This window comes from Neovison vison, chromosome 9 (assembly GCF_020171115.1).
Source record: "Neovison vison isolate M4711 chromosome 9, ASM_NN_V1, whole genome shotgun sequence".
Lineage (NCBI taxonomy): Eukaryota > Metazoa > Chordata > Mammalia > Carnivora > Mustelidae > Neogale > Neogale vison.
Window position 1 is genome coordinate 90,004,764 of NC_058099.1, and position 27,988 is coordinate 90,032,751.

General features: G+C 42.9%; 1 protein-coding gene and 1 pseudogene across 9 annotated transcripts in view; both read left to right on the forward strand.

Annotated features, from left to right (window-relative positions):
- LOC122917706 (transient receptor potential cation channel subfamily M member 3) overlaps positions 1–27,988 on the forward strand; it is a 484,842-nt gene that overhangs the window by 338,101 nt on the left and 118,753 nt on the right. The window lies entirely within an intron of this gene.
- Positions 324–27,768, forward strand: LOC122917003 (annotated as a pseudogene).

Here is a 27,988-nt window from a genome sequence, read left to right on the forward strand (position 1 = left end):
TTCACACCCCCCCAAGGGCTCTGCATGTGCCCATGATGAGCCATTCAATGATCGAGGACAGAAAGGAGGGAGCAGAGGAGGGACAGACTCGTGGAGAGGAGGAAAGGAAAGGCAGGAACTGGAAGAGGAGGAGTAAATTAATCCCTAGCTTACCAGTTGCTTTGTAATTTCATCTTCCTTACAATATTAAGAAAGAATATCCTCCTCATTTTTACTGACTTGAGATCACTCAGCTATGTGACATGAGTGGGCCTCCTGCTACCTTCTGCTCACTGCTATCATCCATTCAAAGACAACAGTCTTGCTTCTTGAGAAAACACCAAATGTCACATGACACCAATGTTGTGGGTGGGCCTCGGGGGGGGTCCCAGGGACCATGGAAAGACACAGTGGCTTCTCTGTGGGCCAAAGGCAAGGAGTGGATCCCCATCACGCAAGCTGGGCCTCCTGGTCAAGGACGTGAAGATGAAGTCCCTGGAGGAGATGTGTTTCTCCTCCCTGCCCATCAAGGAATCTGAGATCGTTGACTTTCCCTGTGGGAAACCCTCGAGGATGAGGTTTTGAAGACTATGCTGGTGCAAAAGCAGACCTGTGCTGGCCAGTGGACCAAGTTCAAGGCATTTATTGCCATCAGAGATGGCAATGGACACGGCTTTCTGGTGTTAAGTAGTCCAAAGAGGTTGCCACTGCCATCCATGGGGTCATGATCCCTGACAAGCTTTCCAAAGACCTGTGTGGTGAGGCTACTTGGGGAACAAGATCGGCAAGCCCCACGTTGTCCCATGCATGGTGACCAACCACTGTGCTTCTGTGTTGAGGCGCCTCATTCCTGACCCCGGGGGCATTGGCACTGCCTCAGGTCCCGTACCCACGAAGCTACTGATGGTGGCCAGTACAGATAATAGCTCCCCCTTAGCCAGGGACTGCACTGCCACCCTGGGCAACTTCGCCAAGGCCACTTTTGATGTCATTCCTGAGTCTTACAGCTGGCTCATCCTGACTCTGGAAACAGACCACATTCACCGAGTTTCCCAATCAAGGATTCCCCGACCATCTCGTAACAAGCCACACCAGAGTCTGCGTGGAGAGGACCCAGGCTCCTGCTGTGGCCACCACATGCTTTATACAAGAAAAACAAAGTGAATTAAAGCCTACCAAAAAACTCAAAAATAAACAGAAAAACAAAGATAACTACCATCCATCCAGTGAGAAAATCAAGTTCCCTTGCCGCTCCCCGCCAGCCTCATTCCAGGTGGGGGAAGCGTACTTTCTGCCCAGAGGAGAGGGAGCTTGCCCCCTCTCGGCCTCAGGGGGAGGCAGACTGACTTGGGGCCCAAGAAGTGAAGATGAGTTTTCCTGGCAGCATGCGCACCTCCACCGGGCTCTGGGTCAGGGGAGAAACACAACTTCTTTCAGTAATTTCCAGCAGCTTCTGCAGGAATGTCAACCCCAAGGCATGAGTCCTTTCATCAGGCTTCCCTGCATGGAGAGAGCCCCAGGACTTCTGCCACGGAGCCAGCAGTTCTCCTGCAGAACAACAGAATGCTCACACAAGCTCACCATTCTGTCATCTGCCAACACTAACCAACAGTCAGATGCCAGTGATTCGAATAGCGGCAGATGACCTCGCTTCAACATAGAAGCATCATCTTGTTTCCAAACCCGTAGAGGACAGGCTGATAACCAGACGGAGAAATCCCATCACAAAGCAGCATTTTTGGGGGGCAGGGGGCAATAGTAGACTCTCAGGAGTAGTTCTCCTTGGGAATGACCGCCAACACCTACATGTGTGTCTCTTTCCTTACTCTGACCCTGGTCTCTCATCTCAGCTACTTTGGGTTTCTTGGGTCTCAGACGTTGCCTTGTACCCTTCTTTCTGCCTGTGACTCCTTCCCTCCCATCTTCACATGACTGGCTCTTGTCATTTTTCATTCTCAGCTTGAATCTCCCCTCCTCCAGGAAGCCTTCCCTGACCACCCTACATAAAGCTGTTCTCCCATTCACACCACTGTTTGTTTGGTGATGGCATTTGCCATACAGTGCACTTCTCTCATTGATTCATGTTTGCATGTGCTTTTGTCTCTCTGCACTCTTAGCCTCAGTGAAGGCTAGTTCTTCGCTAGTTCTAGTCCAGCATGCCACATGTCTCTAGAAACAAAGCAGATGCTTGATTTAAAAATAAATTTACATATCAATAAATTGATAAATGAAGCCCAGGTCTGCCACATCTGATGCTATATTTTCTCCCCCTGCCCTTTTTTTTTTCCAACTACTATTTAGGGAGGACTCTATTTCAGACCCTATGCTAGGCACTTTGCACCTATATTTCATTTATAACTCAAAATAACACTATGTGATAGGTGTTATTTCTCCAGTTTCACAGATGAAGAAACTAAGGCTTGAGAAATTAGGTTTCTTGCCTCAGCCAATAACATAACTGAAACGGCCAGGATTCAAGCACAGATGAGTCTAATTCCAAAGCTTTTCCTTTTCTCGCTCTGTGACACTTTCTCTGCCGGCAGTGGGGGGAGGGGAGTGGAGGGTGGGGAGACAGAGTATCAGGGAGGATGAGTAACTTTCCAAAGACTTGGGCAACAATGCTTCTCATTTATCTTTCTTCCTCTCCTTGTATGTGTTCATTCTTTCTCCCTAGGCTCCCATTTCACATTGCCAAAAACATGCACGTTCCCTGGCAGGAAACACAGAAGTCATTCCTGCCAGAGAGAGCACTTTTTGGAAACAGTGAAGTCAGGAAGTCACTTTGAACGGCGAGTTCCTTTTCCATGGCTCTCTGGAAATCTCCACTCTTAACACCCATGTTTCTAGCGCCTCGATGCTGCATCCTCAGTGCTTGTACCTCCAGAGATAGGCCCCTGCCATGGCAGAATGCTCTGGAATAGGGCTCAGTACCCAGATAACACACCTTCTTGCGTCCCAAGGTCAGGACTCACGAGAGCCAACTTGCAGATTCCTTTATGGACCAAAATGGGGCTAGGACCATGAAGGAGAGGGTCTCATCCCGACACCAGTAGGGCCCTTGTGTGGCTTTAAATGCCAGTGTTCCAGCTCTGCCTAAGACAAAATGTTTTCTCGACAACCCGATTTCTAACCAGACCTCCGCCATCTGCCATCTGGGAGCCGTAATCTCTGGCTTCCTCTTTCATTGGTCGTCCGACGTCCCCCATCCCCACTGCAGCTGTTTTAGCTGCTTGTGTGGGTCAGTGTTGTCCCTTGGCCAGACGAGCCGTACTTCATAGCTTTCTCAGCCCCGGGAGGAGAAGCCAGAGGGCTCAGAGAGGAGAATTTTCCAAACCTTCTTACAACATGCCAGCAGACTCCCAGATGCCCTGAGCGCATGGGCACACAGAGGGGCCGGAAGCAGAGCAGATGCCGGGCACAACACACACTGTCCACACATCAGCATGGGCATATGCAGAAAGTTCACTGCGGGAAAAAGCAGGCAGGAAATGCATCTTTTTTTTTTTTTTTTTTTTTTGAAGCCAAGCCATCACACATGCCAATAAATGATAAGCATCGAACAGGAGTCTAGACTATATTCCCGGAATGCTCATGGCACCCATGGGGTGGTCCTCCGTGGGAACATTCATTCACGATCCATTCAGGGTCCCCCTCTAAATCACCCAGAGCAAGCCAGCATCTGCGTGTTACGTGCAGTACGCTTCTGTTCCACAAACTATGTGTGCAGTTTTTCATTCATTTCTTGAACACCTGCTACATGCCCAGCGGTATTTACGGGGCCGGGGTTACGGCAGTACCAACCCTCAGACAGCCTTTATGCTGGTGGGGGAGAGATAGTAAAGAAGTAGCAAATACATGGGAACGGGGGAGGGAACAGGCTTGTGTTCGTATATCAAGTACCACCGGGATTAAAGATCGGCCACCAGATTTAGCAAGATACGATTTTGCTGTTGACCTTGAGGAGTGCGGTTTCAGTGGTGGTGTAGAAAAAATCCGAATCTCATTCAAAAAAGAGTGAGACTTGCGAGAAGTAGAAACAAGTGAGAATAAGATGTTTTGGGGGAATTTTGTGATTTAAAAATTGGGGAGGCTGGAGGAGGACAGAGACCAAGGGATAGAATCACAATAACTCTCATCTATAGAAAAAATTCCGTGACCTTAAATATTTACTCTCTTCAGTTTTGGAAGACTCAGGACAGAGATTTTGGTAATTATCTTCATCGTCTTCTAAACCAGAGAGAAATGGTTTTGAAATTTGGCTGGGGGCCCCTGAGAAATTAAAGAAATTCAAATAATAATGTTTTTATTTTTTAAAGATTTTATTTATTTATTTGATAGAGATCACAAGTAGGCAGAGAGGCAGTCGAGAGAGAGGCAGAAGCAGGCTCCCTGCTGAGCAGGAGCCTGGGATCATGACCTGAGCCGAAGACAGAGGCTTTAACCCACTGAGCCACCCAGACGCCCCCAAATAATAATGTTTAAAAGCTGCCATTTATTGGGTGCTTATGAGATACTTGGAAATTATACGTATTCCTTACCTCCATCTCTCTCTCTCTTTCCCTCTTTCCTTTAAATCGAAAATCACCTTAACAACTAGGTATTATTGTCATTTCTCCTCTTTAAAGCTGAGAGAGATTAAATAATTTGTCCAAGGGACAGGGGGGGTTAAAAAGCAGCCTCAAGGTTTGAATCCAGACGTTTCTGAATAAGCATCTTGAGTACTTTCCACTTCTCTCATCTAATATAAGAAGAACTGGCTTCTAACTCTCCAGCCAAAAAATCTCACCTTCTAATGATTTGATGAGTTGGAAGACGCAATCTGAATGACCTCTGGGTCCCAGCCAGCTTTGCCTGTCTTGGGTTCTATGATTCATTTACATGATCTGAGTCTTCTCCCATACTTAAGGTTAATGTCACAGCTCTCACGGAACAATCATCTTGAACTTGAATATGAACATAGCTTTGATCCAGTTCTTTTTTTCCATTGTAAAAGCAATACACACTGATTAAAAATATGTTTATTATCAATTTACAGACTACCACAAAATAAAAGGATGAAAAATACTGACCCTGGCCCCACAAGCACAGTGACTTTTGTTAAATTTCCCTCTGGTTTTTTTCCCCCCATAGGTAAGTTATTAGATTTGTTTTAAACACCGTCATAGTCATGTATATATTTGTACAAGATTGCTCATTTAACATTAAAACGCTTGCATTGTTTCATGTATTTCATATGCATACGTTTTAAGGTGGGCTCTTTCATTATTTAACAGTGGGATTCCCCCACTAAAAACATTAGGTTGAGTTTTAAACTCAGGAACTGACATGGATCCCACACCTAAGCCCTCCTGCCCATACTTATAGAAAAGTGTAGGGTCTGGTTAGAACGATACCAGAGTCGGTTCTGCTTCTCCCCTTCTGCCATGATTCTCAAACCTGCTTTCTGTAAGAATTAACTTTATGGTCCTCCTATGATCAATGTGATGAGTTATCAATGTTATGACTTTATTGAAACACTTTAAAATACATAGCATTTAGGAGCAGGCCAATCCTCCGTCACCTTAACCAAGCCTTCCTAACCATTAAAATTGCACATGAATGCAATTTATGAGCACGTACTGAAAACTGCACAATATTCCATGCCTTGAACAAAGGGCAATTGTTAAATATGATAATGAAGAAATGGCACTTACTAGCAGACACGTTTTACTTGTGAAGTTTATGTAATTAATTTTAATTCATTGAATGTCCCAACGTTTTGTTGGGTGATTTGCCGAGTTGGAGAGTGTCATGGATTTTTAGACCTTGTGGGATTTGACCTTAGTCAAAACCTCCTTTGTCCCCTGCATATGCGGTCCATGTGGAGGAGCCACAGGATAAGAAGAAATTGTGTGATGAAAAGAAGTAGGAAGACCGAGTCTGGACTTGACATCTGTGATAAATACAGTCTTTCACTGATGTATTCCTGCCAGTCTTACCTTGACTGAATTTGTATTCTCCACAAATGTGACTCTGAAGTTGGTCCTGGAGAAAATCCCATTGTAAGTTTCCTGTTTGCTGAGTGTAATACAACCAGCAGGGCTCCCTGCATACCAGTCCTTGACTAACCTTGGACTAACAATGACCTATTATGGAATAGTCAGGGCTCAGTGTTACTCTAGACACTCAACAAAGGCTATGTCACGGACAGTGGTAGAAACCAACTAGAACCACCAAAGAGAATCCCTCTTCATGCCTCCTCTCACAAGCTCTGTTTCTCTTTCAGTCTTTCTGTTTCCATTGAATTGTTTACAAGCAGAGTTACCAATAAAATCTACGTCTCATCAGAAGTGGTTCATTTCGTTAAACTCCACTGAAACTGAACTACTGATGAACAGTATTTTTTTCTTTTCTGGACAGTTCTCTAAAACAAACGAACAGACAAAACCACTCATATCTTCTTAACTGCTTCGTCTCTCACCATTATTTTTTTTTTAAATACTTTTTCTATGCATTTGGAAGCAAGAAATAGAGCCCTCAAGTTTGGTGGAGGCAAAATACTGGGAAATGTAAGGGAAAAAAAATCTTTCTTAGGAGGGGCCGTACTCACTAGGCAAAGCCTAATTTTAAGCAGTTTATAGCCCGCACAACTAGCATTTATTCTGTGTAGGAGGACACTTGCGAAAGAGAGCAACTACTTGGGGAATGAAGGATTTACAGTAGCAGCGGTTGGAACAACTGGCCTTCAGCCTGTCCAAACATTCTCCCGAATTTATAACATAAAATTGCCGCATCAGAATGAGCCCCCAGAGAGGGAAAACAACCAGTTGACAAGCTGTTCTGCTCTCTGTGAAGGCTGATGGGGTCTCTCTCCTTCTGGATTCCCAAAGCATTCAAAGTTAGGCCAAGTAATGAAGCCCCCAGGGGAAATTACCTGGGACAGATCATTTCATCATTCTGGCATTATTAAAAAAAATCATAGGGACAGAATAGTTAGTTATTCTTATGTTTATTTGCTACATTGGCCCACTCATCTAGGATATGGGTCACTCCCTAGGAAGTTAAAGGCGGTGCAGCAAGAGAAAGAAACTATAGGGATCATCAAGATTAAATCTCCCCATTCAAGGTACTGGTGAGGAAATCAGGGCTTTAAATAATGACAATAATAGCAACAGCATTTACTGAACACTTATATTTTCCAGGTGGCTTGGTTTTTTGAGCCCATCTACTCAAGCTAGTTCAGTTTCTCCAAGAATATGTCATGGTCTTTTCTAACCAGGTTATGCATATTAATTCATTTTTCTCACAACAACCTATGTAGGCAAACTTCTTATTTAAATTCCATTTAATTAACATATAGTGCATTATTCATTTCAGAGGTAGAATTTAGTGATTCTTAATGTTGTTAATGTCATCATCTGTAAAATAGATGATGTGCTCAAGGCCACAGAGCCCACTAAATGGCCTAAAATATTATATGGTTATCTTTTATTATATTATCTATAACGCAATAAAATATAATGTTATAACAAATATATGTTATATAATAATAACTATTCTGTATTGAGACTTACAAAAATCCATTTCTCTAAAAGTTTCTGTGCATCAAATTTTTTAGTTAAGAGTGTTGCAATCCATCCATCACACATTGGTGAGGCCAATCAGAAAAAAATAATATGCCATATCCCACATAATAAGGGTCCTCTGATTTCACTAAATATTGACTTGAAACACCAACCCTACATCTGGAGAAGGTGTTCAGAAAATACCTACTAAGTCAAAATCTGAATGTCACTTAGAGTCAACACAGTGACTCTATGGGTCAGGAAACCATAGTTTCAGTACTAAAATATAGACTGGATGGCCTTGGAACTACCAACTGGGTGGGACATTTGAAATAGGGATGATTCTGGAAAATTCTATGTGTATAGTTAGTGCACGTGTTTGATGTGTGTATCTAATGCATATATTAGTTGTATGTCAGTGTAAACCGTGGAATGCCATTTTTTAACTTCTTTGGATTGACATCTACTCAAATATTTGCAAAAGTTAAAAACCTGATCATTTAAAAAACTGTCGGTAAAACCCAACAAAGATTTGAGCTGGAGTGAAAGCAGGAGCATCCAAAGTTCTTTCACAAGTCAGCACGAGTAAGTTACGAGTGATAAATATGAAGTCTTCCCCCTGGATTCCATCCCAGTTCCAGAAATATCTCCTTTCCTCTTGCATCTCAGAAAGTAGAGGATCCATCACTATGAAAAAGGTGCATTTAGTATGCTTATTTTTTAGAAAGCTGTTACAATATCCTTTTGCTTTAAGGGACTTTCGAGTTCTTTCCCTCAGCCTTTGCTGCATTGGCCTGGGCGGTTCTGTCATTGCTGAGTGTGTTCAATGAAGCAATGCTTGAAAGCAATTGAAACCTTGAGTTGATTGGACCTCTAACCGCAGCCGTCCTACTTGAAATTACAAGCTGGACTCTTTGAAATGAAACATGTCATACCCAGCAAAGCTGTTGACTGCCTGTCAGATCTGGGAATTCTTAGAGGAATTGAACTAGCCTGACAGATGGACTCAAAAAACCCAGCCACCGGGGAAATGTTCACGAACCCCCTCCTTTCTTCTCAGTATCAGGGCTGGTGAGTGTGGGCTGTCTTCCTTTTTTGTTCCTAGTGACATGATGGTCATGCTTTAGGTGGCTTTTTTTTTTTTTTTTTAATGTAGGCTACATACCCAATGGGGAGCCCAACACAGGGCTTGAACTCACGACCCGAGACTAAGTCCTGAGTTGATATCAAGAGTTGGGCACTTAACTGATGGAGCCTAGGTGGTCTTTTTTAAAAAAAAAAAAAAAAATTGTTGAGTAATACTTGATAAGATACTACCTTGAGTAAGTAAAGGATTTGTCACTGACATGATCTTTCTTCTTTTGGGAAAAAAAAAAATCTTCCCATGGCCTAATTTATTTTAGGGATGGCCTGCCTCACTTCCATTAGGTCTTAGGTTCATGAAGTTTTGGTGTCCATGAACTTGGCCTTACCTGCCCTTTCAGACTGACAGCATAATTATGAAGAGACATAACAGTGTCTTGCTCTCAGAATCTACTACCTATTAAAAACTAGGTTTTTCTTTTCTAAATGGTAAATAAAAATAAAACCTGGGCACCTGGGTGGCTCAGTGGGTTAAAGCCTCTGCCTTCAGCTCAGGTCATGATCCCAGGGTCCTGGGATCGAGTCCTACATCGGGTTCTCTGCTCAGCAGGGAGCCTGCTTCCTCCTCTCTCTGCCTGCCTCTCTGCCTACTTGTGATCTCTGTCTGTCAAATAAATAAATAAACAAAATCTTTAAAAAAAAAAAAAAAACCTGGTTTCCCTTCAAGGAATTAGAATTGTCCATTTTACCTAACATAAATCCACTACTTTTCTTTGTGGTCAGAATTTCAGGGACCCGCTCAATGGTGCCTAATTTTATGATTTTCCCCCTGGCTAAATTTAGTTTCACTCAGCTCTTAATATAGTCTATGATTTCTTGTTTTGTACGAGTAAGGCCAGAAAAAAAAAAAAAAAAAAAAAAAAACAACCTCAGCTACATTCTTCTTATCTTACGAAAACTATATTCTTTTAACTAATAACATTGCAGTTTTTAAGGTTCTAAACTTGGAACTGAGCTTCTCCTAATCAATATAGTTCCTACTCCATCGAAACAAATATTTCTGTGGCATCTCGGTGTCACCAAAGTTCAGTCAAGTGCCGATGAGGTTCTATGAACTCAATTATCCAAAACATGAGAGAAAGAGTGAGTGATCCTAAAGGCAGGGACCGTACAGAAACATAAACAGATGCAGATAATAGAGATATATTCCTAGGCATGTGTCAATATATGTGAATATATTATATATAATATCTGTATGTGTATATGTAACATCAACTAGCCTCTACATAGGTCAGTGTGGACGCGACTGTGTGCTGGTGCTTTAAAGGTTCCTAGTTAATATCTTAACTAAAGGCTCCTAGAAAATATGTGTATATATGTGTACATATTCATTATTGATCATTAGTTATTATTTATATTATTAATATATTTATATGAAATACAGTGTATTAAATATGATTAATATGTATATGCACATATGAACTGGGAGCCTTTAAATTTATGTATATAGCTATTGTATATATCGCACAGTGCCTTAGCATTTTTTGGAGGAAGGAAAGAAAGAAGGGAGGAGGAATGAAGAGGGAAAGAGAGGAGGAGGCTGAAAATAAGCAAAAGGAATGAATGCAGGGTTTGAGAGGGACTCAGCATCTCACTGTTCCTTGCATGTTCCCATGCATCTATGCATACATGCTTTCACGCTATGTGATGTTTTGCTGCAATGGGCTGATAAGGAAGAGGTTAAAAAGCAGAGAAGGATCTCTCACTCCGGTCCAGAAGTGAACAGCCTAGTGGCAAACTCAAAGACAGGTACTGGACAGAAAATAATTACATTCTACTTCGTACCACTGTCACCTCAGTTAAATGCAGTAGCTTTATAATTGCTAGCTAAAAATATGCACCTTTTCATGCCATCCTCCCGTGCCTATTTTTGGGAGCTTGACTCTCTTCAGCAGCTTGCTTTATTCCATGTTAGTTCTCCTGCTGGGCTTCTAGGGAATTCTGTATTCAAAAAAAGCAAAGTCCAAAGGAGCTGCTGATCAATGACAGATAGACTCTGACCAATCAGCAGGTGCTCTTGCCAAAGCAGTAGAGAGGAAGTTCAAGGCTGGCGGGTAACCGTGCCTCCTTCTTTGTAATCGGGTTCTTCCTACCCTCTCTGCTGGGTTGGTGGCTTTCCAGGAAATAAGAGATGAATTCTGACCTTTAGAGAATGAGGGAAGACAGGCCAGCCTGATTCTTTCTTTCTGCTGGGCTTTTCTTTTCCTCCAAGCACACTGAGTAGATGACCACACTGCACCCAACAGGGGAAATGCGGCTCCTGTGACAGGGCAGCTGGTCAGGGGGGTCTGAGAGCCATCAGGCCTCTGGTCCCACCTGCAAGGCAGTGCTGTCCCACCCCTTCTTCCGGCAGGTGTTTCTTTGCATGGAAGCAGTGGCCATGGGCATCATCGATGAAACACTACTTCTGTCCTCTGTGTGGCTGCCATTCCTTCTTCTGTCCTTCCACAAAATCCTGGGAATTCTAAGGAGCCATCAGGCAGAATGAGTGGGGAGGTCTCTAACCGGGTCGTATCAGAAAGCACAGCTGAGAATACCAGCGCTGTGACTTTGGGTTAGTTCCTGGACTTCTTCAAGCCTCAGGAATCCCTACGGGAACACAGGAGTAATGCCATTGAGGGTCATGGGGGAGGTTCCGCGAGAGCCGTAGAGGCACGCCTGCCCCACAGAGCTGCTTTCTCATCACGAAGGGCTCACTTCCCTTCCCACCTTAGACAGAGGTGCTGACTTCCCTCAGCAGCCGCTCCCCTTGAGAATCTAGAAATGTTCCAGATCCTTCCTCCCTAAGCAGATAGTAGCAGGAGGAGCTGAAATAAAATTAATTGGAAAATTTGCCTGCTAAAAAAAAAAAAATGACAGTATCTAATTTATCGAAAGATCTCATACAGAAACGTCAACTGTTCTGAACCAGGAAATAAGAAAAGGGAAAAAAAAAAAAAGACTTATCTGAATGTCAGGATTGATATCAGGCAGTCTGTGCACGAAATCCCACGTGGGCATAGGCACAAAGTGCCGCAGAAACCGGCACACTCTGGCTCCAGGTCGGCCTGGCTGTCCTGCTCTTTGCAGCCAGAGGGCAGATTGGCGTAATGAATGAGCACTGTCAGAAGAGTTCGTCAGACCGAGTGTCCAGGATCTATAAATAGCAGATTCAGGATCTCTACACGTGAGAAGCCTGGGCCATTGAGATAAGGCCAAACAGACCTACCTTTCTTGTCCATGAGGACACCACTAAATCATGCCAGAAGGGGAAAAAAATGAATTTTCATTGTATTTAATGTTGTCTGAGATGATAAATGTGTCCGTTTCAATGTAGAAAAGTTTCTACCCAAGAGAAGTAACGTGTTTTTACTTGGCACGAAGGGGTAATCCATCCTTAACTAGAAAGTTCTCTTCAGCGGAACACTTCATTCTTTACGTCTGTGATAGGGTGGACATCATTCTGTAGCTGGGCAGCCAGTGTGACAGGGGAATGTGAGAAAACGCTGGCGTTTGATTGACGCTGTGATTACAAAGTCAAACATTGTTCTGAGCGTTCTTTGTGGGAAAGGCAATGCTGGTTAAAATGTACATTCTGCCTTCCAAGAGAAACATGCCCAGATTAGTACCGAGTTGCCTTCTGGGACAATGGTTGGCATATTTAATATGGCCCCGTCACGTGACTCTTGAAACCACTGCGTGTGTGTGCACGTGTGTGTGTGTGCGCGCGCATGCACACGTATCTTCCTATTGCTGTGATAGGCCAGTGGGTCTGTGTATAACCTCCCTCCAGGTTGGCAGAGCAAAAGAGACGAGATGAGGAAGATGAGAGATTCTGCTTTCTTAATCTTGGGTTCTCCACATTTACACACACATTGACACACATGGCTCTGGGGCGGTTATACCCTTAAAAGCTATTGGCAGCCTCTAAGGTTTGCCAGATTGAGAAGCTCTCTCCAGAGCCTCCCCAGGGCTGTGCTCTAGCTCCAGGGAGAGACGTTCTAACAAAGACCTCGTTATTTTTGCTCACCAGTGCCAAGGTTTGGAGTGCATGTGGGCAGCAGAAACTCGAATAGTTTTGGTTTCACTGCAGGACAGAGCGCTGTCCGAACCACCACCTCCTGCCTGGCAGGGTCTGCCCTGGGCCTCCACTCAGCTTTGGAGTCAAAAAGGATAGATATGATGGATAAACTCCTCACCTGCCCCCAATCATCCTGGCTTCTGTCTCTCCTAAGAGCATCCCCACGCTGTCATCGCCAAGGCTGAAAATCTAAGTCACCTCGGTTTCCACCCTGACTCTTGACCCCTGAAGGTCACCCACCTCGTGATTCTCCTTGATCCCCCTCGTGCGTGTCTCCCCCATCCTACAGCCACCCACTAACCGAGGCCCTTGTTACCCATTTCACGCATGCTGCCACAGCTCTGAAGCTGGTCCCCAACTCCAGTCCCCACCCTGAGATTAATTTGTGCCTCAGAGCATTTGACTGCAGCAAAACAGCTTCGAGAGGCTGCGGGGCACAGCCTCTAGAGCTGCACCGACCTGAGACCCAGTCTTGACCGTCACGTTCCAGCTAAGCACTCTGGGTAACAGTTTAATCTCTGAGCCTCATAGGGCTGAGAATTAACACGGTAACAGGTGTAAGGTGCATGGCACCAGGCCCTGTGTGAACCGAATTCTGTCCAAATTCCTTAAGCCTCGAAATCATTCATAGCTTGGCCTCAGCCTTCCCTTCTAGGCTTGCTTCATGAGTCACCTTCCCTCCATCCAGGGCTCCAGCCAAACTAAATATTTGTATATAACATATTTATGTTTACTTTGTTCTTATTTTCTCTTACCATTTTCTTCTTCCTGATCCTCCCAGCACCCCACTTCCCGATTGAAATTCAAACTAGCCCATGAGGTTCAGTCCAAATCCTGGCCTCCTCCATGAAATCTTCTTGGCTCATACCAGCTAGAAATGACCTTTGTCTCCTTAGTCCTTATGTTCTGAGCCTCGTTGGAATTTTCCCATGGCCTTCCTCATAGCGTCCTCATTCTGAGCATCTTTGGATCTCTCTTTCTCCTCAAATCCTTTCCCATTGGACATATGTACCCATGATCTGGAACATATGACATGGAATCATAAGCCAACTGTAAGGGAGACAGGGAGGAAAGAATTGCTCTATTTGGGACAAAAGTTATCCCTTCTAAGTAGTCATGCTCTAAGACTGTTACCCATTTCACGGGTAACAGTTCTGACATCCAGGCCTGCAATTTGGGGGGGAGCAGGAGGTGGCCAGACCCTCCCTTGCCCTCAATTTATTATGCTAAGAGTTTTGACCCTTGGATAGTTTGCAGCTATGGCTTGTGCATGAGCCACGAGGAGAATGAACTCAACCGTTCAATGGAAGGAGATAGGGCTGTGTGTCCACGTTAGCCAAAGAGGAGAAAGGCATTACTTGGGTTTAGAGAGAGATGATGGGGCCGATCAATGGAATCCTGCTTTCCTCCCATCAATCCCATCAGACTTTGAAAGAATAGAAAACTCTTCAAAACGAGGTTCACTGTAGGCTGGTACATATGACAATGGATGCACCCTGGACTCATGCTCCCTTTTACCATTGAACAAATGTCACGCCCTGCCATTGTCAGGCCAGAAAATGCAGGGGAGGGCTTCCAATCTCCAACCAGCTTTATTTTTAATTTGCCAGGCTGGGTTAAGGGGAAAACCTACTGGGACTGCTTTTTGTTTCCCTTTGTATTTTCATTTTTGTCCTATGACAAAGGAAGCCCTTGCTTCGTATTCTTCTCCAGCGGCCCTAGAAAAAAGCTGTGGAGAGAGCACACACTGACATCAAAACCTGCAAAAAGGGAGAGAAAAAAAGCTGTATCCCCAGGCTGGGCATTGTGTGCAACAAACAAGGGATTTTTCTCTGCCCCTGGGACTGTGGGGCAGGCACATGGCAACCAGGAGAGGAGAGCAGCCCTGGGCAGGCATGCACACTAGAGAAGGTCTTACTCTTAGTAAATGATCTCTGTGATTTTCTCTCTTAACTACCATGGTTGAAGACATGAGTCATCATACTAAAATACCTTCTTGTCCACTTGCACATGCATTCAAATACATTCATTCAAACAAATACATAAGATTCAGGATCATCTTGGGTCAGGCACATTCCCCAGGACATCCCAGTGTTGGCCCAACATGTCCTTCCGACATGGGTCCCTGCACCATGTAGTTTCTGTCCCCAACCCCAAAGCCACCTGAAAGGTTTTCTTTCTTTACCCTCTGACTCAGGCTAGGAATTTAATTTAATATTGGTTCTTACGACCACGTGGGGGACATTCTTGACCAAACGGCAGCATCAATTTTGCTTCTGATTAGCCTGCAAGGGTACACATGAGATGCGTCCTAATCCTTTAGGACCAGGGTGCCCTTGGAATACAGGGCTGAGCTTGTCTTGTCTTTACTGGCGGCACTGGGGATGAATATTAGGAGGCAACCTGACTGGTTTCTGGATGACAGACAATGCAGAGACACATAGACACCCAAAGCCCAGACGCTGAGCATCCAAGACCCCAGACCTGCCTTTCTGGAATCCAATTAGTACATTTCAGTCTCAGATATGTTAAAGAAAAAAAAAATATTCTGACACTTGTTCAGACAGTAAGGAAGATTTTATTCAAGGAGCTCTGCACTGGGGTTTTGTAGCAGGAGAGAAAGACTGAGCTCAACTCTGAACAGAAAAAAAGAAAAGTGGGAATTTATAGTTAAGGGGTAGAAGGAGGGGGTCAATGGACAGGAAATGACTAAGAGAGTGGGAGGAGTCTTGCAAAACAGACCTACCAAGATGCTTGCTAAAGGCAGCTAGGGTGCTCAGATATCACTGGGGGATGGTGGAGGATAAATAATTTGGCCAAATATAGAGAATGGTCCCATACTAAGGGTGGCGCATTCTTGTTAAAACAAGGCAATGTCAAGATGAACATGGAAGTGTAAAGGTTGGAGCCTGGTAGAGAAGAGGGTTCAGAGAAGCCAGGCTAAACTTTGGTCAGGGAGAGAGCCTTAGTCATGCACGGTCCCATCTGAAAACCAAAGCCAGATTTGAACTGGGAATGAAGAATTCATTCCGCATTCATGGGGCACCCACAACATGCCAAGCACACTACTGGGTAACAGGAATGTAGAGAGGGAAGAAGGGTCCTTGCCTTCTAAGAAATCAGAGACTGTTGAAGGAGGGAGAGCAGCCAACAGGAGACCCTGCTCTCAAACCAGGCCGCCTGGATCTGAACGTACCCCAGCTTTTCCTGACTGCCTGGCCTTCCAAATGGTATCTAACCTACCCGGCCTCCAGGTCATCATCTGGGAAATGGGAGTCATCATAGAACTAGATGATAGATTTTTGTGGGGTCGTCCGAAGCCTGTCTGTGGACCGCTTTGTGCAGTGTTCGACATCTTGTAAATAACACAGCAAACACCCTTAGTAGTATTGCCATCACAGATGGGAACACGTTTTGTAGTATGCCGTCAGCGCAACAGAGGACAGATGCCTCACCCCAGGGAAGGCTGCTTTTGAGTCCAGACAGGCTCACAAGAGATGATACTTGAACAGTGCCTGAGGTCAAGGGGCAGATAGGCAGGCAGAGCTGAAGGGACCAGACACAGCATCAGAGAGAAGGGACAGGACAAAGCCACTGCTGTGGGAGAGGGAGCAGGCGCAGGGAACATGCCCAGCTTAGCAAATGGGAAGAGAATTAACAACTATTAAGCCCATGTGAGACATTAGAAACTGCACTGTGTGGTTTTAAAAGATGATCCCCCAGAAAGCTTTGCACTAACCCCGAGACAAGGTGCATCCCTAATTTTCGCTCAGAAAGAACCTGAAGCTCCAAGACTTATCCAAGCACCTCAGCAGTGACCGAAGGTCGCATATCCCTCCGCTGGCCTGAGTCACTTCTGGGTCCGAAGGACTCTAAAGCTTGGGTTCTGCACACAGTCTGTGCTCTGGGAGCCAGAGCATAACTGTGTTGGTGTCAGGAGGGCTATGGGGGGCTGTGGAACATTCTCAGGGGCCAGACCAGAAAAGTCCCAGAGTTCACCGTGAGCGGTGTAAGTGTTACAGCTTTTCCTGACCAGAGGAAGGGTTATCACTAACCCAGCGGCGTAAGGATCACCGGTATGACGTTCATGGCAGGGGATGAGACGACGGAGCTCTGGCTCCGCAACATGGACGGGGAATGTTTTTAAAATGGTCATTTGTTTCTATGAGTTTGGCTTTTTTAGATTCCAAATGTAAATGATATCATGCAGTATTTGTCTTTCTCGGTCTGACTTATCTTACGTAGCGTATTACCCTCAAAGCCCACCCATGTTGTCACAGAGGGCAGGATTTCCTTCTTTCTCAAGGCTGAATACCATTCCCTCGGGGGTGTTATCATTCCTGCATCTGTTGACAGACACTTAGGTGGCTTCTGTATCTTGGCTCTTGTGAATGACGCTGTAGGGAACACAGAAGTACAGATCTCTTTCTGACACCCCGTTTTCATTTCCTTTGGATGGATACCCAGAAGTGGGGTTCCTGGATCCTATCATTAGCTAACGCTGCAGTGGTAATCATACCGCCATATATAAGTGTATCAAGTCAACACACTACAGACCTGAAATGTATGCACCATTATATGTGAATTACATCTTGATAAAAAAATGGTAATTTTCCCAAAGCTAATGAGCAGATGAGAGTGAGACAGCAAAAGGAAACAAAGTTTCCATATGGTACCAGGCACAAAGATCAAGATCCCTTCTTAGGGATGTTCTCGAGGGAATTAATGTATCAGATAGGAAGCCAAACCTATTAGATGTCCCCAATGCAGATTTTCTGCCATTTTGAGCACAAAGAAAGAAATTGTGTGATCTTTCTAAAGCTAAAAAGAGCCCTAATGATCATCTAGTCGGAGTTGTTGTTGTTGTTGTTGTTATTATTATTATTATTTTGTAGATGGTAAAATCAAGATTCAGAGAAGTGAGGTGATTAGGCCAAGATCCTTTTGACATGTCACAACTGCCATATGAAACTAGCCGCATCCTATCAGCCATACAAAGGAAGTCCAGGAATCTGACAGAGCAAGGGTTATCACTAATCCCAGAGGCATTCACACAGGCAGGTGCCCAGAGGGCTGCCCCAAGGGCGTCCCTTGTTGTCAGGAAACTGACAACAAGATCATTGCTGGGGGAACTAGACTGGCTGAAGAAGCGACACAAGAGAACGCCACCATCTGTAGCACTTTATGTGGCTTCCTTGGCAGTCTCTCCCGTGGGAGATCACAGAAGGATGTAGTGTCTTGATAAATATAACAGGGAAGTCAGAAAAAAGATAGAATGCTACCTTGTAATGATTAAAAAATAAAGCCACCAAAATAACCCCTAAAAATGATTACAGCCCCAGTAAGAAGCCCATATGGTGTTGGCCTTTGAGAACCGTCTGCGGCCCTACATATTCTCCTCGGAGAGATTTCTAATTATTTTTTAAAAATATATAAGAAAACACACACGAATCCAATAATGCCCTTCCTGAGATAGAAAGTAATCCTTCGGGTCGAATTGAATTTTCACCCATCTGTCTGACTGACGAGATGGTAGATGACAAATATTCTTGATTCTGCTAGCCAACGCCATGAGATATAGAAAGAAGCTTCTAGAAATGTTATTACTGGACCTGTGGGATCTGTCATGTTGGTACCCAGTGAGGTACACCACGTGGTTATATAACAGATGAAAGAGGGAACGTCAGTTGTCAGGAGAAGAACTGAAAGCAGGAGACGGTAGGTGACAGGTTGTCATATCGTTCCAACCCCCTAAAGAGCCCTGCTGAAGTTTCTCCAGATAATTAATAGATGAGGAATTTAGCCTGTTCCCATTTTTTGCCCTCATCACAAACTCAGCTGGGCTGCATTTTCTGTCCTCCTTCTGTGTCACCTTACGGTCGCAAAGTATTCCTCAGACTATGAAGGATATGTCAGTCAAGATCTGGGGAGCCTTGGTTGAGTTCCTGACCCATATTTAACAGTTTCCTTACTGTGACATGTGCTGAAAAGCAAAAAACAAAAAAAGAAGAGGAAGATGAAGTCTCCAAAGCTCATGTTCACCAAATGATTTCATTTGTACCTTTATTTAAGCCAGTGCTACCCTGGGACCAAGGCAGCAGCTAAGGGCTAAAGGAAACATCAGGAAAATGAAAGTAGGAGAAAATCACGAGGTCAGTCTGTTTTTCAAGACCCCTTTTCCCAAAAAAGAAGAGCCTAAACTCCTCCTGGTGATTGGTAGTGGTGCAAATAAGTAGGGGGGAAGTGCTGATCCTGCTCAAAGCTCCTCTGTCCCCAGATCAGAAGGCTGCACTCTAAACAGGGCATGTGCTGGTTTCCCACCGCCATTTTGTACAGCCAGCTTGGCGAGAGTTGCCTCCCTCTCTCCAGCACGTCACTGGCTGGGTTGGAGGCCATTACAGCAAACCTGATTCAAGAACAACACGAGTGGGGTTTTTTGTTCTTTTGTTTTGGGTTTGGGGTTTTTTTGTTTTTGTTTTTGTTTCTGTTTTACTTCAGCTCACTTATGAGGTACTGAAATTACTCATTTCTAGCTGTGAGACAGTTGGTGACAAGAGTTCCAAGCTTTTAGGAATCTATCCTAAGGACAGAATACCACATACAGATCAGGTTTTAAATGATATTCATCCCATTATTATCTGTTTCAGACATTTAGACACAATATAAATGTCCAACAAAGCAGGTATTGGTTAAGTGAGCTATTCTCATCTATTGGACAGACTACTCTATAGATATTGAACATTATGCTTTTAAAAGTGTTCCCAATAATACAGGAAAGAACTTAGTTAGAATGCTAATGGAAAAGAGTATGAGAATACAAACTAGCAGTTCACAAATATGCCTACCCCCCCAACAGAGACACATATATACACACTGGCAATGGGTGGGTGTGGGGGAGAGAAGAAAAAGAAAAGAAGAAAGAGACCTGATAAATGAAGGTATCATTATTAGTTATATTTGGGTAGGACTTGGGATTTGGGAAACTATTTCTCATTTGACTTTTTCTAAACTTCTTCCGTTTTTCATGATAGTCATGCAATGCTTTTATAATAAGAAAAAAATTATTTCTCATATTGACACCAGTGGGCTTCTGACCTCTGAATTGTATTTCTTAAAGAGAGAAACAAACACTAGTCTTCTTAATTACAGTGGGAAAAAGAGAAAGGGAAGTCAGGGATTAGAGTCAAATGAGCAAAACCTCCTCCTTTCTCTGGCACTCGGGTAATTGCCCCATTGTGCATGCGAGAAGATCCCTTGAGAGAATGTGGCGTTACAGGAATATGGGTGTGCTCTAATCTACTAAAAGCAACCTAAACAGAATTGTGTCCAAAAGTAGAGAGAACACACTTTTAAAATTAACTGGCAAATCCAATGTGTAAAAAAATATCCTTTTAGAAGTCAGCTAATCACATATTTTATCCGATGTGTAAATTCATACATCGGAGTCTTTGGAAGGTAGGGCAAAGTAGATTTACAGTAATTTCATCCAATTTCTATCTCCGTAGCATTACTTTTTATTCAGCCACTTCAATATGAGACTGAATCCTGTTCAAAAATATTATAGGGAGAGTCAATACATAATTTATATGGAACTCCATAACAAATGAATACACTTATTTGGTATTAATTTTCTCACAAAAATTTTGACTGTCCCCTTCCACTGATCTTTGGTTTGCTCATTTCCAGTTGTGTTTGAATTTCCTCTGCTTTCCTCCCTTCCTCCATATAAATCAATCTGTCCCTTTCCAAGCCAGCACCTTTGGCACAACGTTACCTTTAAGAATTTTGTCAACCCGGATAGCCTAGGTGGCTCAGCCGGTTAAGCTTCTGACTCTTGGTTGTGAGATCGAACCCCGTGTCAACTCTGCCGTCAACACAGAGTCTGCTTAAAGATTCTCTCCCTCTCCCCCTCCATCCCCCTGCTCTTGCTCTTTCTCAAATAAATAAATAAATCTTAAAAAAAAGAAAGGGGAAAAAAAAAGAATTTTGTCAAGGAAGAGGAGTTCTTTTCCACAGATGGTGGAAATAAAATAGGAGTGTATTTTAGATGGCATAGGAACTTTTCATCCGGTTGCATTGCTGTGTTCCCTGGGCCAAGTGACCTTTAGTCATACCAGAGTAAAAACTGAAGCCAGTATCTGCTCCAAGGCCTTTTGTTATCCACCACAGTTCCTGTTTAGACCCTTATTAGGGGTCTTGTATTCTTCTGCATCTTGATGAACATGGATTTTCACATTTCCTATTAAACCCTCAGTGGTCTCTTGAATATTAATATTTCATCAGGGAAATATTCTGCTTCGCTGGTGATTTTCTTTAGGAAAGGGGGAGTGGCAGAGAGAAAGAATTTCAAGCAGACTTCCAGCTGAGTGCAAAGCCCACTGAGGGCTCGATCTCACAGCCCTGAGGTCATGACCTGAACCAAAATGAGGAGTCAGACATGCATCTGACTGAGCCATCCAGGTGCCCCTTTGCTGGTGGTTTTTAAGTTACTGCATTGTGAGGATCGAATGGCTTCTGGATCTAATGGTCTCCCTCTCTCCCTGCTCTAGTCCTCAGGAGACACATCTCCAGATTTTATTAAAAAATTAAATGAGTAAATAGGAGACATTTCAGAGATGGTTCTTTGAAGAAAGTTTCAGATGTGGCATGTTAATGGCCTCAAAGTTGTTGGTTAACATTATTATAGGTGGACTTTCCTGAATCTCTACAAAATCATAAGACTTTTGCTAATTATCTATTGTATAGCTTTGGTGTTTCTCTAAAATTCTCTGACATGTTCCAAACCACTTGTCAAACCCAGGTATCGTCTCTTACATAGCTAACACAGCATGAAATGACTGTGGAATGTTCCTTTCTGTTTGTGATAGATGGAGCCAAAGTGGCCTTGTTACTTACCAATATTTTTCAGCTTAATATCATGGCTATTTTCATTTTCTAAAGCTTGCTTCAATCTCCATGTCAATTTTTACAGATTCCTTGCCTGCTGTTACATAAATAAAAATCACAAATTAAGCTAGTTAATAGATACCTTGAACAGGAGTCAATTTAATTTTTCCAGTATGTTTTTCTGTACCTTCATCTTTGTTCCACTCCAGGACCTGCTGGGTTTTAGAAGTGGAAAGTCCATGATTAGTTCAGCCACGTGTACTCTGTTTTATTATTTAAGTGGTGAATACACTTGCTTGTTGCCCAGAAGATGAACCAAACCATCTTCACATATAAAATTGCTTCTCCCATGTCATTTTTAGACTTCTGGGATTTTGTCATTTTTCTAGAATATCTGCTCTGAGTCTTTTTCCATACCATGGTTTAATCTACATGGCACTGAAGTTTCAGACATTTTGGTGAAACATATTTCTGGGTTAATCAGTTGCTGCCGGATCTCAAAACTGTCACATTCATCATAAGCCTCAAACAATTTCTAAGAACCCAGGCTGCCCAGTTTCCATCACATAATGTTTGACTAAGTGCTTAGCACTAATAACAGCGTCCAGGAGAGTCTTAATTAAAATTGATGGTTTGCATTTGAAATACCAGCTTGGTGTGTAGCCTAACGTAGCCATGCACTTTAGCTGTGTTACCATCCCTTGTGGACCGTGCTACTTTTTCATTTACCAGTTTCCTTAACACGGCGATTTGGTAACAATTCAACCAGTCAGCAAGGACGACTGGCAGTCCCGTCTGCAAACAGACCTCTCTTTTATACAAGGCGACGTGTGCCAACACGGGGGAAGAGGGCTGGAGCAGACTGCCAAGTAGCCTCCGGGAGTCTGCGAGAGGCACAAGGGGAAGTGAGGGCTCTATCCCCGTTATACCAGAGGGCTTCCTTTGTGGCACGTGTCAGCTCCACGTCTTGTGGTGGGTTCTGCAAGCAGAGGGAAGGGCACGCCAAAAAGAAGGGAACTGAATAAACAAAGTCTAAGAGGATAGAAACAACATTGGTGGCCCTGAAAGAACCAAGTTGCTCAGTACAGCTGGGGCATCAGGCATGTGGGGCTTGTCTGTGGTGGTGGGAGCAAGGGGGTAGCAGTGACCACGTATCAGCAGGAGATAAAACTAAAGACCTAGATGGGAATGTGATACTGGCAGTCCTTGAATTCCCTGTGAAGGATGTTCAGCAATGGGGACACCTGAGTGGCTCAGTCAGTGAAGCATCTGACCTCGGCTCAGGTATGATCTCAATGTCCTGGGATCGAGTCCCTTGTCCTCAGGCTCCCTGCTCTGTGGGGAGTCAGCTTCTCCTTCTTCCTCTCCATCTTCCCCTACCCCCCTCTTGTGCTTGCCCTCTCTCCCTCTCTCAAATAAATAAATAATACTTTTTTTAAAAAGCCCTTTTAGCAATGGGAGCCACTAAAATATTTTAGTAAGGAGGGTGATACAATCAGGAAGATCTCTTGGGCAGCAGTATGGAGAGTAAGAATGGAAGGGCCAGAATGGGGAGGACCAGTAAAGAAATTCCGGGAAAGTTAAGTCTGTAGGCTGAATAATGGCCATGGCAGTGAGACAGAGAAGGAGGAGGAGGCTGTAAGGAACCTGGACATACTATATGCTTACTCACTTCCCTCCATCTCTCTTGTATAGAATGCACTAGAAGGAGGTGAGCTCCGAGAAGGCAGGAATTTTTTTGTCAGCTCTGCCCACTGCTCTGTCCCAGCACCTCCACGGTCCATAGCACAGAGATGCTCCGTGAATCTGTGTTTCCCGACTCCCTTGTTTGCCGGGGGTGCAGGTGACAGATAGGACACCCTGACTCCCTCCCGACTTTGAATGGGGTGCAAAATGAGAGCCAGAACATAATCAGGAGAGCTGCTTGGCAGACCAGTTCGAGGGGTGGAAAATACAGGCATCTTGTCATTTGGAAAGACTTAGCCTCCCTTCAATGTGAGAATCAGAATTGCATCTGGGCTAAGGCAATTTGTCCGCAAGTGAGCTGAAGATAGAAAATGTCAAACTGAATTTGGGGGGACGTTGTGGGTTTTTTAAACAAAATGATGTTTTTTCTTTCAAATCTTAAAGAACACTTTAATCTCTTTATATTTCATAGCATTTTGACAAAATAACCAACCATGTCAAACAAATCCAAGAGTTGCCTTTAGAGTACATGTTGAAAATACCAATTTTATCAAAAAGGAACATCAAGCTTTATTTATGAAATCAATCAATAAAATAACTAAATAACTTCTACTTCTTTGTAATTAAAAATGTTTTTTTCTGTTAAAGGTACATTGATGAGATTTAATAGAATGAGCATAGCCTGCCCCTTAAATGACCAAAACAAGGCAAAAATAACAAAAAACATATATTTGTTTTAAACAAATCTCCATCGGTGCTTAGCACAGAAGAAGATGAAAAAGGATACCATGCTGGGAGACAAGAAATTTTGATTAATTTCTGGAATATTAAGAGCAGGTATAAAAAAAATAAAAAGCAGGTATAGAAACTAGGATTTGCAAGGGCTGTTGGCTAGCTCAGTTGATTAAGCATCTGACTCTTGATCTCAGCTCAGGTGTTGATCTCAGGATCATGAGATGTATTTTAGATGGCAATGTGTAAAAAAAGAGTATTTCTTTTTAAAGTTAAAATTTATTTAAAAATTATTTCAGCTACCATACAGGATCAGAATAAACAAAAGCAGGAATGGGATTATTCTACCTATAGACCAACCATGGGCATTCCATGTGCACTCCCTGCAATGCTGTTTATCATGACCAAAGATGGAGACACCCAATGCTCACTGGTAGAAGCCTGGTTACATAAATCGTAGTACATGCATATAATGAAGCATCTGGAGTCAACAAACAATGAAGCAAGCAGTCTTCAAGGCTGAGTGGAATGGTCTCCAGGATAGTCAAATAAAAAAAGTGAAATGTAATAATGTGTAAAGCTTGCTACCATTCATGTGAAAAGGGAGAGATGCATGCATTTCTGTTTATTTACAATGTAGAACATCTCCAAAACCAGTCATATGCTTACCTTTGTTGAGAAGTGCTGGAAAACTAAGGACAGAAACTGGATACCCTTCATTTTTACCATATATTTCTTTAGGCTGTTGGCATTTTGTTCTTGGCGTGTGCATTTATTATCTAAGCAAGTATGATATTTTTAAAGGAAAAGAAAGGTAGAAGGGAAATGATAAAGTCTAGAAAATAGAAAACAAAATATGCTGGAAAAAAAGATGAAAGAAATCAGTAATCATATTAAACATAGCTGGATTCTTTTCTGCCTTGAAGAGAAAGACATTCTGATTCATTTAAAAAAAAAAATCAACAAACTCTAGCCTTGTTGTTTATAAGATAGACACCTAAAACAAAATGACCACCAAGAAGTGACCCCCCAAAAAAAACCCCACAGATGTACAGATGGAATAATATATCAGACACATTCTAATCCCCTATAAGAGCTTATATGGTGATTAAAATGTTAATTTAAAATAAAATGTAACACAAAGCAACAGCACTAAATAGAAAAGGGAGCTAGTTGATGTTGATAAAAACTGCAACCCACCAAGAACAGACTGTCATGAACGTTTATACATTTTTTAAAAGCTTCAGAACATGCAAACCAAAGACTTATTTACTTTGAAGGAATAATTATGAAGCGTTACTCATAATAGGAGACCTTAACAGGGTGCCTGGGTGGCTCAGTGTGTTAAATCCCCTGTTTTCGGCCCAGGTCATGATCCCAATGTCTTGGGATCGAGCCCCACATTGGGCTCTCTGCTCAGCAGGGAGCCTGCTTCCTTCTCTCTCTCTCTCTCTGCCTCTCCCCCTACTTGAGATCTCTGTCAAATAAATATATATCTAAAAAAAAAATAGGAGACTTTAACATGCCTCTTGAAAATAAATATGTAGAGTATTTAAATAAAAAGTATGATCTGTGTCTATATCAATCTACCTAAAGCTCTGTACCCAACAGATAGAGAAGACACGCTTTTTTTTCAAGCAAAAGAGCATGTTTAAAAAATGTTAAAATACATTCTAACATTAAAATGATTTTAAGAGAAAATAAGTGACATATATTTTTAAATGAATGAAAATTACATAATGCATATAAAAACATGTGAAATACATAATCTTAGATCCAATGATTAGGAAACAAGAAGGAATAAAAATAACATAACCACAGCATCCACCTAAAATTCTAGGAAAAGAATGGCTGAGGGAGCAAAAACAGAAGAAATGAATGGATAATGATAAAAGCAGAAAATAGTAACTTCAAATTGTAAATAATAATATAGATCCATAAAATTAAAATTGAATTCTTGGAAATGACCATAATTTTGATTAAGTTAAAAATAAAGAATTTTTTTAAATCCATATAATTCTAGACAAAAAGGAGATTTTTTAAATAATAAGAGAATTGTGCATATAACTGTGTACCCATGAACTTGAAAATGTAGATGAAATATCTGATTACATAGGAAAATACATGAAACTGACTCAGGGACAGTCAGAAAAGCTAAATTGGTCAATAATTGCTGGAAAATTTATACAGGTGATCAGCAATCTGTCCCTAAATATGGGTGTTTACATCCCCCTAAACCTGAAGAAGTGGGAGAATTCTTTTGTTATATAAACTGTTCTGGGGATAAGTAAATTCAAAAGGCTTTCCAAGTCATTCTGAAAAGTCACTGCAACTCTAATCCCAAAATGAGGCAAGATTGATGACATGTACCAACCTCATTTCCAAGCAGTTGCAAAGACCTAAATAAAATATTAGTGCTGTTAAAGAATCATATATCAATACCAGTGAATTTTTATCAACCTATCATACTCCAAAACTACTATTTTGATTCACAGCCCCACCAAGAATATTTAAGAATACTTGATTTTCTGCATCTCTGCCAAACCTGGGGTTGGTAGAATGGCTCTGATTTTATTTGACCTTTTCCCCCCTGAGGTTAGATGGAGACATCATGTAATTGGGATTTTAAAATGTCTTAAATTTCAAATAAAAATGTTTTAGAGTAGTGATGAAGACACAATCCCGCAAATCAGCTCAAGGCAAAATTATGAAATAAATTTTGTCTTTGGAACCCCCAGCCTCTCCTTCGTTCTTCCTTCTCATTTGAATAGGGCCATGAACAGATGGGCAGCCTCTCCCTCCACATCAGTTTTCCAGAAAAACGTGATGCCCTAGCATACAATTCCACTTCAGGCTCCTTGACAAACAAAAACAGAGAGGGGCGCCTGGTGGCTCCATCAGTTAAACATCCAAAAATCAAGAGATTTCAGCTCAGGTCCTAATCACAGGGTCATGGGATCGAGCCCCGTCTTGGGCTCTGTGCTCAGTGTTGAGTCTGCTTGAAATGTTCTCTCTCCCTCTCCCTCAGACCCTTCCTTCTCTCTCTCTCTCTCAAATAAATAAATAAATCTTTAAAAAAACAAACACGAAACTATGTCTCCACTGCTCTTACCCCAAATCCTTTAGAAATCCTACACTATAAACCTTCTTTTCCCCTCCTCAAATCTGTTCCTAGGAAGACCTGATAATGTTACATTTCAGGGTAAATTTTTCTATTTGCTGCCTCAGAAAAATTTGCGGTAAGACATGTGATCTCTAATTAGGCAGTAAAATGTCGGCATCTACAGAACAAGTAGGTCCGACGTTTAAGGAATTCTTTGATGCCTAAGTTTTGAATTCTGCTGAAACAAGGTGCTCACATGTTATCCTGATTCTCCTCGGCTTGCTCCTAGCTAAGGACACAGCATAGCCGGCCTGGCTCAAAGACTTCATCTGTAGGGTTGGCCAAGTTCCACTTCTGCCCCCTGGTTCTTAATCCCGTGGACTGCAGACTATCTTCCCAATTCAGGCACCTGTCCCCGAGTTCCAAACCGAGAAGAGCTGCCTCTCTTCTTCCAAGTGGATTTTGTGGGGGCAACCGTAGCCATTTGGGAGAAGGTCCTGTTGGCCCTTTGGCCAGACCTACAGCCGAGCGGAAGTCGATTTCAGTGCAAATCTAACGGAGCTGGGGCACGCCTGTGCACGCTGGTCCTTTCCAGAGATCACCGTTTTGGCCTGGGAGCCAAACACAGGCTGTAGATAGGTTTTGTTTGTCTCTCTCTATTTTTCATATTTTTACGTTCAAAAGCCTACAAAGACATTTCAGTCTACACTCTCTGCCTTACACTCATCCCACACTCTGACCTCAGGACATGAACAATCAAGAGACAAAAGAATGAAGCAGCTCACGAGTCAGATGTTCGTATGATCTTTCTTCCCCTCTCTTCGTCGCTGTGTTTAAGGCACAAGACAAAAACGT